General features: G+C 44.0%; 3 pseudogenes across 1 annotated transcript; 1 reads left to right on the top strand and 2 right to left on the bottom strand.

Moving 5' to 3' along the window:
* LOC105886327 overlaps window positions 1-3,779 on the bottom strand; it is a 22,725-nt pseudogene extending 18,946 nt beyond the window's left edge.
* Window positions 3,780-4,953: 1,174 nt separating this feature from the next.
* Window positions 4,954-5,485, bottom strand: LOC100962855 (annotated as a pseudogene). Its single transcript, XR_001161865.1, has one exon. The product of XR_001161865.1 is annotated as a 60S ribosomal protein L23a pseudogene (transcript).
* Window positions 5,486-8,983: 3,498 nt separating this feature from the next.
* LOC105888400 lies at window positions 8,984-11,209 on the top strand (annotated as a pseudogene).
* Window positions 11,210-14,257: the final 3,048 nt, after the last annotated feature.

The raw sequence follows: 14,257 nt of genomic DNA on the forward strand, positions 1-14,257 counted from the left end.
GGGCAAGACACAGTGTAAGAGGGACTCTAACAAATGCAATCAGTGTACCCTGGTTTCTTGTACCCTCAAATAAAAAAAAGAAAAGAAAAAAAAGAAAATTAAAACAGTAAACATTTATATGGACTCCAAATTTCCTTAATTCTTCAAACTCAAAATGCCATATTAAAAAACAGAGATTACTGGGGTGGCACTGGTGGCTCAAAAGGGTAGAGTGCCGTCCCTATATGCCAGAGGTGGTGTGTTCAAACCCAGCCCTGGTCAAAAAAAAAAAAAGAGAGATTACAGGTAGTACCAAAAAACCAAAAAACACCAACTCAGCGCCCTAGCACAGTGGTTAGAGCACTAGTTACAAACACCAAGGCTCCAGGGTTTGAACCCAGCCTGGGCCAGCTAAACAACAATGACAACTACAACAACAAAAACAAACAAACTAACAACAAAAAATAGTTCAGAAAGGGCGGCCCCTGTGGCTTAGTGAATAGGGCACCGGCCCCATATACCGAGGGTGGTGGGTTCAAACCCAGCCCCAGCTGTACTGCAACAACAACAACAAAATAGCCAGGCGTTGTGGTGGGCACCTATAGTCCCAGCTACTCAGGAGGCTGAGGCAAGAGAATCGCCTAAGCCCAGGAGTTGGAGGTGGTTGTGAGCTGCGATGCCAAAGCACTCTACTGAGGGCGATAATGTGAGACTCTGTCTCTAAAAAAAAAAAAAGAAAGAAAAGAAAAAAAACAGTTCAGAAGTTTATAGTTCCAGAAGCTATTAGAAGCTGTCTTGCTTCCCCACAAGGTGGTAGTCATACACTGCCCAGGACACCAGAAAAGACTTAATCTTGTGCCAACAGAAAACCAGAGGGTGACACTGTGGCAAAGCAAGCTGCAGGAGTGACAGTAATGGCTCCCTTAATGCTGTCTCTAAACCTATCTGCTTTTATTTTATTTATTTATTTAGAGACAGAGTTTCACTTTGTTGCCCTTGGTTGAGTGCCATAGCATCACAGCTCACAGCAACCTCCAACTCCTGGGTTTAGGCGATTCTCTTTCCTCAGCCTCCCAAGTAGCTAAGACTATAGTTGCCCACCACAATGCCCAGCTATTTTTTGTTGCAATTTGTCTGGGGCTGGATTTGAACTGCCATCCTCAGTATATGGGGCCGGCACCCTACCCATTGAGCCACAGGTGCCACCCTAAACCTATCTGATTTTAATCCCACCTATAAGAAAAAAAAAGAAAATAGAAAAATTTCATGATAAAATAATAGTTGACTCATCAACAGCTAAGGATGGATCATGCTACCCAGAAGTCTAATCTCAGGTAATCAAGACTTCATAACATGACACATTCCTGCAAAAAAACTCAAGTGAGTTCCTTTGGCCATAAGTTGTAAATAGAAAACTCACCCAGATAATAAAAAATAAATACTTAGTGTTTACTTTGTACAAGAAACAACCCCAAAGCAGCAAACAGGTCTAAAAAGCCACTTCGACCATACCATAAGATAATGACATTTGAAAACTAGCTGATAGAATTCACTTAAATACCCTCATCCAAAAGTCAGAAATACTTACTAGTATTAATGGATACTTTTACATGATAAGTAAAAGCCTTTCCCACACAAACAAAGAAAACTATGGAATAAAGGTCCTTCTGAAAAACATTATCCCTCATTATGAGGTCCCCAGAAGCCGTCAAAGTAATAAGGGTCTGTCTTTTATGGCAGAAGTAAGCAATGTTTTGAAAATTCACTACAAATTGCATATAGCCTGGAGATCTCAATCATCAGGAAAAGTAAAAAAGAAAATAAATCATATGCTAAAAGAAAATATTGCCAAACTATGCCAACAGATTCATTTACATAAAAGCAGATATTGCCCCTCCAATTACTGTCAATAAAGTTAGCCCCTAGAAGCAGGCTGAAATTAAATCCTTACAAAGCTGTTTATAAGAAACCCTTCCAGGTAGTCTTAATTCAAATGTCAGGGCAAGGTGAATAGAATCTCAAAGTACAAAAGTATGTACAACAAATGCAGCAAGTGGTATCCCTTATTCATAAGTTCTCTCTTCCCAGACCCCAGTCAACCCCGATAGACAATTTATATCCCTTTTATCCTGGTAACCAAGTCCAGCTCTAAACCTGGAAAGGAGGACCTGAAAAAAACAGCTGAAGGAAAAGTAGACTAGTCCCGAAGATGTTCTGCTGAGGACACCACAGCAGTGAAACTCGCAGGACTAGAAGCCTGGGCCCACCACACTCCACTCAAGCCATATCTCACTCCAGAAGCAGCTGAGGCCCACAAAAACTAGACGGCCTCTCCAGGAGGAAGCACCATGTTAAGACTGAAGAAATAGTCCCCAGTCATCTTCCTCTTGAGATTATACACAGCTGTGCGCTTACCCCAGAACCTTTTCCCATTTTGATGAAACAAAAACATATAGACTGGCTCGGCACCAGTAGCTCAGTGAGTAGGGCGCTGGCCACATACACCAAAGATGGTGTGTTCTAACGCAGTCTGGGCCTAAACAACAATGACAACTTCAACAAGAAGATAGCCGGGTGTTGTGGTGGGCACCTGTAGTCCCAGCTACTTGGGAGGCTGCGGCAAGAGAATTGCTTAAGCCCAAGAGTCTGAGGTTGCTGTTAGCTGTGACCTCGCAACACTCAACCCAGGGCGACATAGTGAGGCTCTGCCTCAAAACAAAAATTTCCATTTGAAATCAACTTCACTGATATGAAAATAAATTAGACAATGTGGTACACGCAGACACCCCCACAACCTTTCTTAGCTATTTGTGAACTGAGAATGCGCTCGCAAACATAGGAGCAGTAAGTCCTTCAATCAGGCCACACCAGAAATACGGAGTAAAGATAATACTCTTGAAAAACACTGAGGAACTAATGAGGCACTACAGAACAAGTTAATAGCATGTTTAATATTTTTTTGAGGACGCTTTTCTTTGATTAGTTTTCTAATTGCCATATGTATTTAACTTGTCTACGTGTTGTTAATCACATAATATATTTTTAGTATACTTCTGAAACTATTCCCTATATAAATTACTAAAATTTGTTACATAGCCAAAACAACATTTAAAAAATTACTCTTGCTGTTCTCCGTAATTAGTAGCCTTTCTGATAATAAAGGCTTTTTGGGAATCAAAAAAGCTCCCTGTCTCCGTGTTTAACTACAACGACAGGCAACCAGCCACTTTCGGTTCCACAACAACAGAGCGAGCCACTGTGCCCGGCCTCAGGTTTATTTTTTAACAGAAGAGTGGAGGGACTGGGGGACCCACGGACTACAGCCCCTCCCGTGAACAAGCCCCACACACCCAGTTAGGATTCTTCTGAGGACCTTTCCGCTGTCACCACGTGGGAGGGACGCCGGGCGCTGCAGCCATACAGCTGCTCAAAGAGAGCCCTGGGCCTTCGTTCAACTAACCGCTCCAGGAAGGGGCCAGAGCAACAGAGTCCCAGCTGCCTGCCCCACTCCACCGTTTGCCCACAGGGGTCTGGGGGCCAAGGGGTCCCAGTGGCAAACTTGGGTCTGAAGACTGTAAAAGTGAAGTGAAAATGCCCGGTCCCACCACAGTCGCTTCTGGCTCCAACCACGCCCCTCCCCCTCTTAGGACACCCAGTCTCCTAGACTCACCATTTGTCTGCTTCTGGGATCTCCCGATGTCCTTCCTACAGATCTCCCAGTACCTGTAGGTCCCAGGGTAACAGAGGCTGCGGCAGACACCTGGAATCTCCAGGAGACGCAACAGCTGAAGAGGGGACCCTAGATCATAGCCCAAAACTGGAGACAAATGCTCCCTGAGCCAGGGAGCTGCCTCCTTCTTTCTGGCTATGCATCTGATTGGACAGTTTATATTGGAGCCTCCCTGATTGGATAGGGCCTCAGGGCCCACCTCTCCGACCTTGACTGACAGGAACGCTGTCAGACAAGAATCCGAATGAGGCCGAAATGCTAACAATTTCTTGACCGTAGCACTTTTTATTTTTTCCTTTTCCTGTTTTTGATTTAGAGCAGGGACCATGACTTTGTTCATCGCAATATTCCAGGACCACCGTGCTTGCCATAGAGTATCTGTTTAACAAATTTCGCCAAAGGAATGAAAATCTATTTACTGAGTGTTTATTCTGTGCTAGGCTTGAGAACATATTATTTAAATAGGAGTTAGATTCTCCTTTGAAGGCATTTTCAATATACATCTTGATGTCTAGGTAAAAACATGCACAAAAATAACAGTAACCTGATAGATGAACGACATTGGGAGTTACAAGTAAAGGCTATGGCAGTTCAGAGAAGGTTGAAATTACCTCTAGTCTCCAGTGAGGGGGTTGGCACTGCAGGAGGCTTCATGCAGGAGGTGGTATTTAAGCTTCCAACTACCAGGCACAACTGTAGGGGTATATGGTACACCTCTTGGGTGAAGGGTTCAGCTACCACGTGGACTTTACCTACCAAACTCTGTAGCTCTTTTTACACAGGGTTTTGTGCCTTCTCTGGGATGCAACTCTGCCTGAGGGATTTTTTTTTTCTTTTTGAGACAAAGTCTCACTGCGTTACCCTAGGTAGAGTGCCAAGGCGTCAAAGCTCACAGCAATGTCAAACTCTTGGGCTTAAGGGATTCTCTTGCCTCAGCTGGGACTACAGATGCCCGCCACAACACCTGGCTATTTTTTTCTTTGTAGTTGTTTGTTTGGCCGGCATGGGCCAGGTTCGAACCCAGCAACTCTGGTGCATGTGGCTGGCCACCCTAGCAGATGAGCTACAGACACCTAGCCAATGCCCAGCTATTTTTTTGTTGTAGTTGTCAATGTTGTTTGGCAGACCTGGGCAGGGTTCAAACCTGCCAGCCCTGGTGTATGTGGCCAGCACCGTAATCACTGAGCTATGGGTGCTAAGCCGTATATTTGTATTTAACCCTGAATATAAATTATATCCATTTATCTTTTTTTTTATGGTGAAAAGTTATATATTTAGAATTAGCCAGCTGGACTTGGTTTAGATGATCCCAATCTTGTTGGCGACATCCAAAGCATCATAATCAGGAGCCAGTCGAACATATGCCTTCTTCTCACCATCAGGCCTGATCAGGGTGTTGACCTTGGCCACATCAATATCATAAAGCTTCTTCACAGCCTGTTTGATCTGGTACTTGTTGGCTTTGACATCCACAATGAACACAAGTGTGTTGTCTTCTATCTTCTTCATGGCAGACTCAGTGGTCAGGGGGAACTTGATGATGGCATAGTAGTCAAGCTTGTTTCTCCTGGGGGCGCTCTTCCTAGGATATTTGGGCTGCCTCTGGAGCCTCAGAGTCTTTGGCCACCAGAAGGTGGGTGATGTACGGATCTTCTTTTTTTTGTGGCTGTGGATGCCTTTTAGCACTGCCTTCTTGGCCTTCAATGCCTTTGCTTTGGCTTCAGCTTTGGGAGGGGCAGGAGCTTCCTTCTTCACTTTCGGAGCCATCTTGTGAAAAGACCCATTATATCCATTTATCAATTTTAATTATATACACATATGTATGTTTGCATATATACACACAGTAAATACATGGTTTTTTTTTTTACAGTGAAAAGTTATATACAGGGTGGACATAGTTTGTGTGCAATTTAAAATACTTTACTATTTTAACTTAAAACATCACTATTTTAATTTAAATTTATTTATTTATTTATTTATTTTGAGACAGAGCCTCAAGCTATCCCCCTGGGTAGAGTGCTGTGGCATCACAGCTCACAGCAACCTCCAACTCCTGGGCTCAAGCAAGTCTGCCTCCGCCTCCCAAGTAGCTGGGACCACAGGCGCCCGCCACAGCGCCCGGCTATTTTTTGGTTGCAGCCTCATTATTGTTTTGGCGTGCCCGGGCTTGATTCAAACCCGCCACCTTAGGTGTATGTGGCTGGCACCTTAGCCACTTGAGCCACAGGCATTGAGCCAATTTAATTTAAATTTAAATGAAATTACTATTTAAATAAATTTACTACATAAATTGCACATGAGCTTTATGTCCACCCTTTATTTAAAACCATCCAGCTAGATGTGGTTTAGATGATCCCAATTTTGTGGGGACTTCCTAAGAATCATAACAAGATGCCAATGGAACATATGCCTTCTTCTCTCCCTCAGGCCTGGTCAGGGTATTGACTTTGGCCACATCAATGTCATAGAGCTTCTTCACAGCCTGTTTGACCTGGTGCTTGTTGGCTTTGACATCCACAATGAACCCAAGTATGTCGTTTTCTCCTCTCTTCTTCATGGTGTACTAAGTGGTCAGGGAGAACTGGATGATGGCATGTCGCGTACTGGCATGAGAGAGGGACCTCTCCACTAGTGTGAAGAGGGAGAGTTGACCTGAGTGGAAATGGTGGGAAATTGAGAAAATACAAAGCCATGAAAGACAGGTAGAGGGACACAAGGAGAGACAGGAGCTGGGCTGTACCTGTGGCTCAGGGGGTAGGGCACCGGCCCCATATACCAAGGGTGATGGGTTCAAACATGGCCCGGCCAGCTAAAACAGCAGTGGCAACTGCAACCAAAATAGCCAGGTATTGTGGTGGGTGCCTGTAGTCCCAGCAACTTGGGGAGGCTGAGGCAAGAGAATCGCCCTAGCCCAAGAGCTGGAGGTTGCTGTGAGTTATGATGTCACTGAGTGCGACAAGTGAAACTCTGTCTCAAAAAAAAAAAAAAAATAGGAGCTGAGAGCTAGGCTGGTGTCGGGAGGGCTGATGCAGTTGACAACTGCAGCCAGCCTCTGAACCCTGGAAACAGCTTTATTTATACAGTATCTTAACAAGATTGCATAAATCTTAACACATGGGGTAGAGATCGACTGTAAAGAGAAAAAACGGTGCTTGTCCATAACAAGGAAAGTATGCACGGGCTACGTGACTTCTGGCAGGTGGGAAGTATGTTGTTACAGGAGAAGTGGTTGCGGTTCACTCCCTGAGCATTTCCCAGGCTATGGGGACCCTGCCAGCCACAGCCCCCTCCCCACAATAGCACAGTGATCAAGCTTGTTTCTACCGGAGGAGTTCTTCCTGGGGCATTTGGGCTGCATCCAGAGGAGCCACAATGTCTTCAACTACCAAAATATGGGTGATGTATAATTAACCTTTTTTATGTGGCTGTAGTGACCTTTTTTTTTGGCCAGGGCTGTGTTTCAACCTGCCACCCCCAGTATATGGAGCCAGCGCCCTACACCTTGAGCCACAGGTGCCACCCCTGTGGTTGCCTTTTAGCACAGGCTTCTTGGCCTTCAATGCCTTTGCTTTAGTTTTTACTTTGGGAGGAGCAGGAGCTTAATTCTGTAACCTCAGCACCATCTTGTGAAAAGCAACTGTTATTTTAAAGTTGAGATTTTTCTTTAATTTTCCTAAACTCTTGTCTTTTGAGGAGGCAGCCTGAGCTTAGAAAGGTGAGGCAGTCCTCTAAGGGACCTTGTCTAATAGAAATAAATGAGAGCCATGCGTGTCATTTCAAATTTTCTAGTAGCCACAGAAAGAAAAGATAAAGAAGTAGGTTAAATTGATTGTTGTTGTTTACTTAATATTACATATCAAAAAATATTTTTGTTCTCATAATTTTCAATAAAAAATTAATAAATTACTTTGGTTCTGTATCTTTAAAATTTATTCTATTTGTTAAGTGTAGTGAACAGCTCTATTCAGAACAGCGTGTGGCCAGTTGCTGCCACACTGAGGTGCAGCTCTGAGAGCTCTGACTTTACTAACCTCAGAGTTGTAACTGGCCTGAACCACAGTTTTTTGTTGTCAGAAGTAAGGGAACATTCTACTCCTTATCATTATCTCTCCTCAGGTCCAAGGGTGGGAGACACAGTGCCCCAAGAGAGAGCAGGGTCCTGTGTGCATAAAGGGTTTATCAGTAGACACACACTTCACCCCCTGCTGGGTGGATGCCTACCTATGTCCAGAAATCATACAGTGAACAAAAATTAGTGGAGATCCAAGAAGGAACCCCAATATTTTGGTTACGTAACTCTGAAACACACTAAAAAGTATGGGATATACACATAAGACATGTGATCACTGTGACTGGACAGGGCAGTTTGGGTGTGAGATCTTGGTTTCTTTTTTTTTTTTTTTTGAGACAGAGCCTCAAGCTGTCCCCCTGGGTAGAGTGCTGTGGCATCACAGCTCACAGCAACCTCCAACTCCTGGGCTCAAGCCATTCTCCTGCCTCAGCCTCCCAAGTAGCTGGGACCACAGGTGCCCGCCACAACGCCCGGCTATTTTTTGGTTGCAGCCGTCATGGTTGTTTGGTGGGCCGGGCTGGATTCGAACCCGCCAGCTTAGGTGTATGTGGCTGGCACCTTAGCCACTTGAGCCAAGATCTTGGTTTCTGAGAGAGGTACCTAAAGTCTGATAAGTAGATCCACAACCTCCAGGAATTAGGGACTCCCACTAATTAATACAACCTTCCAGGCTTGAGTCTCCACATTGAATATGGGTAGGCACAGCTCCAGCCTCTTCTCCTTATCCTCTTGCCTACACCAAGAAGAAAAGACCTTGGGGCTGAGCTGGGTAACCAGTGACATGGAGCCAGTAAAAGTGGCAGGTCTGGGGTGGTGCCTGTGGCTAAGTGGGCTGACACCAGCCTAGGGTGACCAGAAGACCTGCTTTTTAACAATTTGTCCCGCGTCCCGCGGCGTTTTAAAAAAGTCCCGATTTTTGGAAAGAATGCACGAACAGGCGGGAGAACAGGAAGGGAATATACAGTTCTCGGCTGCCATGTGTCAAAACATTTATATTCTAGTTCCAGAAAAGTTCACTTGTACCCCTTTAAAGCGTCGGAGTCAGCGGCTTGCCCTGCTGAGCCCCGCGCCCGGCTGCCTCCTGCGGGGGCAGAGGTGGCCACGACCCCCGCCCCCAGCCCCCCGCCCCAGTCCCACTCCACCCCCGGGCGACCCACCCAACCCCAGAGGAGGAGCCGAGCTGAGGCGAGGGAAGGAGGATGATGAGGTTTCGTAGCGGGAGCGAAACCACGCAAGCCGCAGGTGTTTCTTATTACCCGGGTCGGGAGGAAGGGTGCGGGGAGGGTGGGAGGCACGGAGACCCAGACCGCCGGGCCGCAAGCAGGCAGGCGCGACGCCGTGGGTGGACAGCCGGGGCTGGGGACACCCTCCCGCCGCCTCAGCCCGCCCCGGTGGCCAGGCTCTACCTGCCCGCAGGCCCGGGAACCGCCCTCGCCGATTGCCGGGCCCCGGCGGGAGCCGCGGGAAGGTGGCTGCGCTTGGCGCAGGGGCCGGAGCGGAGGCCTGGACGGCACGGCCAGGTGATGGCGGCCCCTGTTTCTCCAGAGGAAAGGGCATGTCCCCGTGCGGCATTTGGACCTTAGCCTTTGGGAAGTTGAGCAGCCCTAACCCTGTCTCCGTTAGGTGTCCTTAGGATGTCAGTGATTGAGGAATATTAGGCTCTCCCTCTGGGAACTGCGAACTGGGAACTCCATAAAGAGAAAAAGGACGACGTGCGGGTCAGAGTGCTTCAAGCCATAAGGCAAAAGTGGCACCAATGACACATACACTATAATTCAACTGGTCAAGGAAAAGTACTCCACCTCTGTAGATGACAAAATCCTTGAACCAGTCTGGAAGAAAGAGGCCTCTTTTGATCTACCTGGATTGCTAATGTAGGGGAATCCAGAGAAATACATTATTTTCCTCACAGTCATGCACAGGTTCCTGGTGGGTCTGGATACATTTTTAGGGTAGGAGGCAATTAATCTCAATGACATCCTTGAGGACAAGGAAGGAAAACGGAGTGGTTTAGATTAGAATCCAAACAAGGAAAAAGGCACCCCGAACAGGCGTGAGATAAAGGATAAACGATCAATTTATGAGGAACAATATGACAGCAAGTATGTATGACTTAATAATAAAGGACAAAACAAGATTGCAAAATTAAAAGATAAAATGAAAGGTAGAAAAAAATGATGGGACATCTTCTGATGCGTCTTATGCAGTCATACCAAGTACTCACATGCCTAATGCCAGTACTAAATTTTCAAGTGGTGAAATGTATATGGAATCCAAACCAAAGACGCCTTTTCTTTTGGGTCCTCAGGGACTCTCATCAGCACATTCAATGTCTGATTTATCTGGGTCCCACATGTCTTGGGAGAAACTGAAGTCTAGCACCAGAGAGTAAACACATCTTCTTGGACACCAGATAGATTCCTTTGGAATGGTTCCAGAAAGTGGAAGTCTAGATCTCCATACAGAAGGAAATTAAGCTTTGATACTTCTAAATTGAACTAACCTGGCTCCACGCCTGTGGCTCAAGCGACTAAGGCACCAGCCACATACACTTGAGCAGGCAGGTTCAAATCCAGCCCAGGCCTGCCAAACAACAATGACAGTTGCAACCAAAAAATAGCTGGGCATCATGGTGGGCACCTGTATTCCCAGCCACTTGGGAGGCAGAGGCAGGAGAATGGCTTGAGCCCAGGAGTTGGAGGTTGCTGTGAGCTGTGATGCCACAGCACTCTACCCAGGTTGATAGCTTGAGGCTCTGTCTCAAAATAAAAAACAAATTGAACCAACCTGACAGCATCGTGGATGAAGATGAGTCTTCTGGAAGACAAAATGACTCACTTACAAATGTGACTGCTTCATTATCCCCCAAATTTGCAACACTGCTAAGGAAGAAAAATCCATTTGAAGAAAGGAAGTGAATCATGGGACAGCAGCATGAATTTATTTTCAAAATCAGTTGAAGTAAGAAAAGAGAGAAAAGGGACAAAACCTGTTTGAAAGAGTGACTGGAAAAAAGATAGCAGCAGATCTGATAAACTTAACAGTGGGGGATCTGACAGCCCTCGTGACTTGAAATCATTTAATGCATTTAGTGAAAATCGTGAGGACTATTTTGGCTGAGTCAACTTAAAATTCAAGACTTCAATATAATGCCATCTTCAAGTTTTCATATGAATCTGAAATGCAGTGAAGACCTCAGGAAAATCCCGGACAGGAGTCCTTTTGATCCCACTGCAGAACATTGTAGCCTGACCTGCAAAGAGGTACTGGTGAAACACAAAGAACTTCTTAGGAGGAAAGACACCCACATCTGGGAATTGGAGGACTACATTGACAACCTCTTTGTAAGTGTGATGGAGGAAATGTGCAGTATTCTCGGAGTGCCATATGAGCCATTCAGGAAAGCGGGCAAATTCTCCAATAGTTGATAAAGCCAGTTATACTGCATTTATAATTACAAGAAGAAAGACAAAGAAGGAAAAACTTGTTACCGAAAGAGACTACAATATGTGGTTTCACTTCATACTCTCCTTCATTATGAAAAATTGTTTTACCTGTAAATATTAGCGGGGACTAACAAGAGTGACCTTTGAAGTAAGCTAAAATTTAAATATGGGCTGTATTCTCAATGAATAGGCAGTCCTTAGGATTCACTTAGGTACTGGTGCTGGCCCATTAACTTTCCATAGGCCTAGAAATATCTTCAGAAGTACATGGGTTATTCCTCAGGAATAGATTTTTCATACAACAGAATTGATGCTGTGGTTGGGTTCTCAGAAGTCAATTTGTAGAGATATTTAGCTTCAGGAATACTGTTTCATTATAAACACTACTGAAAATACAGTTCATATTTTATATACATATATGTACATGAATATATGTTCATGTATCTTGTATATAAAATACTGGCATATATGTATGTGTTTTTAGAACATTTAAAAACCAACTGGTTGGGGCAGTGCCTGTGGCTCAAAGGAGTAAGGCGCCAGCCCCATATACCAGAGATGGTGGGTTCAAACCCAGCCCTGGCCAAAAAACTGCAAAAAAAAAAAAAAAAACAACAAAACCCCCAAAACATAAAACTAACTGGTTGCCTCTAAAGTTAGGATGCCAATTTCTTAATCTGAAACCATGTGTGCTCTATCTAAGTAAGACAAGTCATCATTATTACTATTATGGTTTGTTATAGAGAAGCTGCTTCAAATCACTCTTGACTATGTGAAACTTGGTTTCAAAATGAGAGGCTATGTATTACTCCAGTGTCAAATTTTTGCTCTTTTCTCAAAAGTAATGCTCTCAAGTCCTTCTCTAAAGAATAACAAATTTTAGGAACCTTCGTTAACTTCACAACAGCATGAATTTCTTTAAATTATTTAATAATTATCTTAACATCTGAGTTTGGTTTAAGATATAAGGAGAAGATGAACTAATGTAATTTGTTTTCTTGCAATTATATATGCTTTTAAGTCACTGGCAAATAAAATATTGTGAAGTTAAATCTGAAAATAATTTGGGGAAAAGAAAAGTAGGTGATCATCTTGCAGCTGATAACCCAAAGCACTAGGCACACTCTGGACAGGAAAACTTAGTCTTGGTTTTATGTTACATCAATAATAGAGCAGATGGTTGCTTTGGGTCTTGAACCAAAATAAGATATAATTAAGTGTCTCACATGATTGTAAAGAAACCCAGAGTTAAGGATGAAGGCTTTCGGATACATTTATGAGAGCTGAGTTTATACTTTGTTCAAAGTGAGATCATAGAACTTGTTCTGCTTAGGTTTGGTAGGGGTGAGTCACTGCATACCACTTCCTGCAGCAGGAAATGCTAACGTCTGAGGAAGGGGAATATACTGAAAAATATGAAAAGAGATATTCACATTTTGATCTTTCTATAGGAACTCATTGTTCATGCATCTCTCCTCGACGAGAGACAGGGGAGAGTAGACTTTTCTGTACTCCACGGTCTTTTCTGCCTACGGGTGTGGTGGTAGCAGGTGAAGGGATTGTGCTGATGCCTTTAAAGGCATATTCTCAAGATACAGGTGCTATTTGTCCAGATACTTTCACCAGAAAAGGATCCCAGAGAAGGAAGACACAGAGGAAGAAATGGCTGGTTCTTTTTTCTTTTTAAATGGCTGGTTCTTATGTAAATGTGTCCAAGTTCAGGGCTGTGTCCACTTTTCCTCTTGGCATATCACATGTTTAGAACTTGCAGACCTTTGCATCTCAACTTATGATGTTCCTGCCTAATATGTTTATTTCAACTACTTTTAAATCTTATGATAGTCAAGGACTTCTGGAAATTTCTTCTCTGACTATATAGCAGGGCCTTCTCTCCATTCTGTTTATAGAGGCTTCTCACATGTCATGACCAATTCTCACTATGAGATATTAAATTATTTTTAAACTGTGTGTGTGCTATCTCTATGCAAGACAAGTCATGTTGCTTGCAATATTAAAATTGTTCTCCTTGGGACATATGACTATGGGAATATGAGTAGGATATGCAAGATTCCTCTTAGAGATGGACTTGTGTCCTTGGATATCAGTGAGAAAGGGGAAATTGTGCTTAGAGGTGTCATCTGGACACTCTATCAGCTCTATGCAGAACAGGATTAAGAAATGCACATTTAGGGTCAGTCACAGTGGCTCATGCCTGTAATCCTAGCACTCTAAGAGGCTATGGCATGTAGATTGCCTGAGCTCAGGAGTTCAAGGCCAGCCTGAGCAAGAGCAAGACCCTAACTCCACTAAGGAAAATGGAAAAACTAGCCAGGCTAGTTTGTAGTTTTAGCTACTTGGAAGCAAGCTCATGCCCAAGAGTTTGATGTTACTGTGAGCTGTGATGCCATGGCATTCTAACCAGGGTGACAGAGTGAGACTCTGTCTCAAAAATAAGTAAATAAATAAAATGCACATTTAAAAAGGATTGCATTAAATTTCTCAGAATAACAAAAAATTCTGGAAAAATTTAGAAGAAACTTTCTCCCTAGGTTTCTAAGAAAGTGATTACGGAACCTGGGAGAGATCTGTAGTTTAAATTTTACATAAAATTGATGTTTCTTAATGGTTAAATTCAGGTTGTAATTTACCTTTTGTGACCAGTAATATCACAACAGTGATGTTGTGTCTATCTATATGAATCAGTTCCTGATACCAATTTTTCTTTCTTTTTTTTTCTTTTCTTTTTCTGAGACAGAGTCTCATGCTGTTGGCCTGGGTAACGTGCCATGGCATCAGCGCAGCTCACAACCTCAAACTCTTGGATTCAAGCAATCCTCTGAGTTCTCAGCCTCCCTAGTAGCTGGGACTACAAGCGCCTGCTACAGCACCCAGCTAGTTTTTCTATTTTTAGTAGAGATGGGGTCTTGGTTTTGCTCAGGCTGACCTGAAACTCTTTTTTTTTTTTTTTTTTTTGAGACAGAGCCTCAAGCTTTCCCCTGGGTGGGGTGCCATGGCATTACAGCTCACAGC

This window comes from Otolemur garnettii, unplaced genomic scaffold (genome assembly GCF_000181295.1).
Source record: "Otolemur garnettii isolate 467f Iridium unplaced genomic scaffold, OtoGar3 scaffold00383, whole genome shotgun sequence".
In the NCBI taxonomy this organism is placed as follows: Eukaryota; Metazoa; Chordata; class Mammalia; order Primates; family Galagidae; genus Otolemur; species Otolemur garnettii.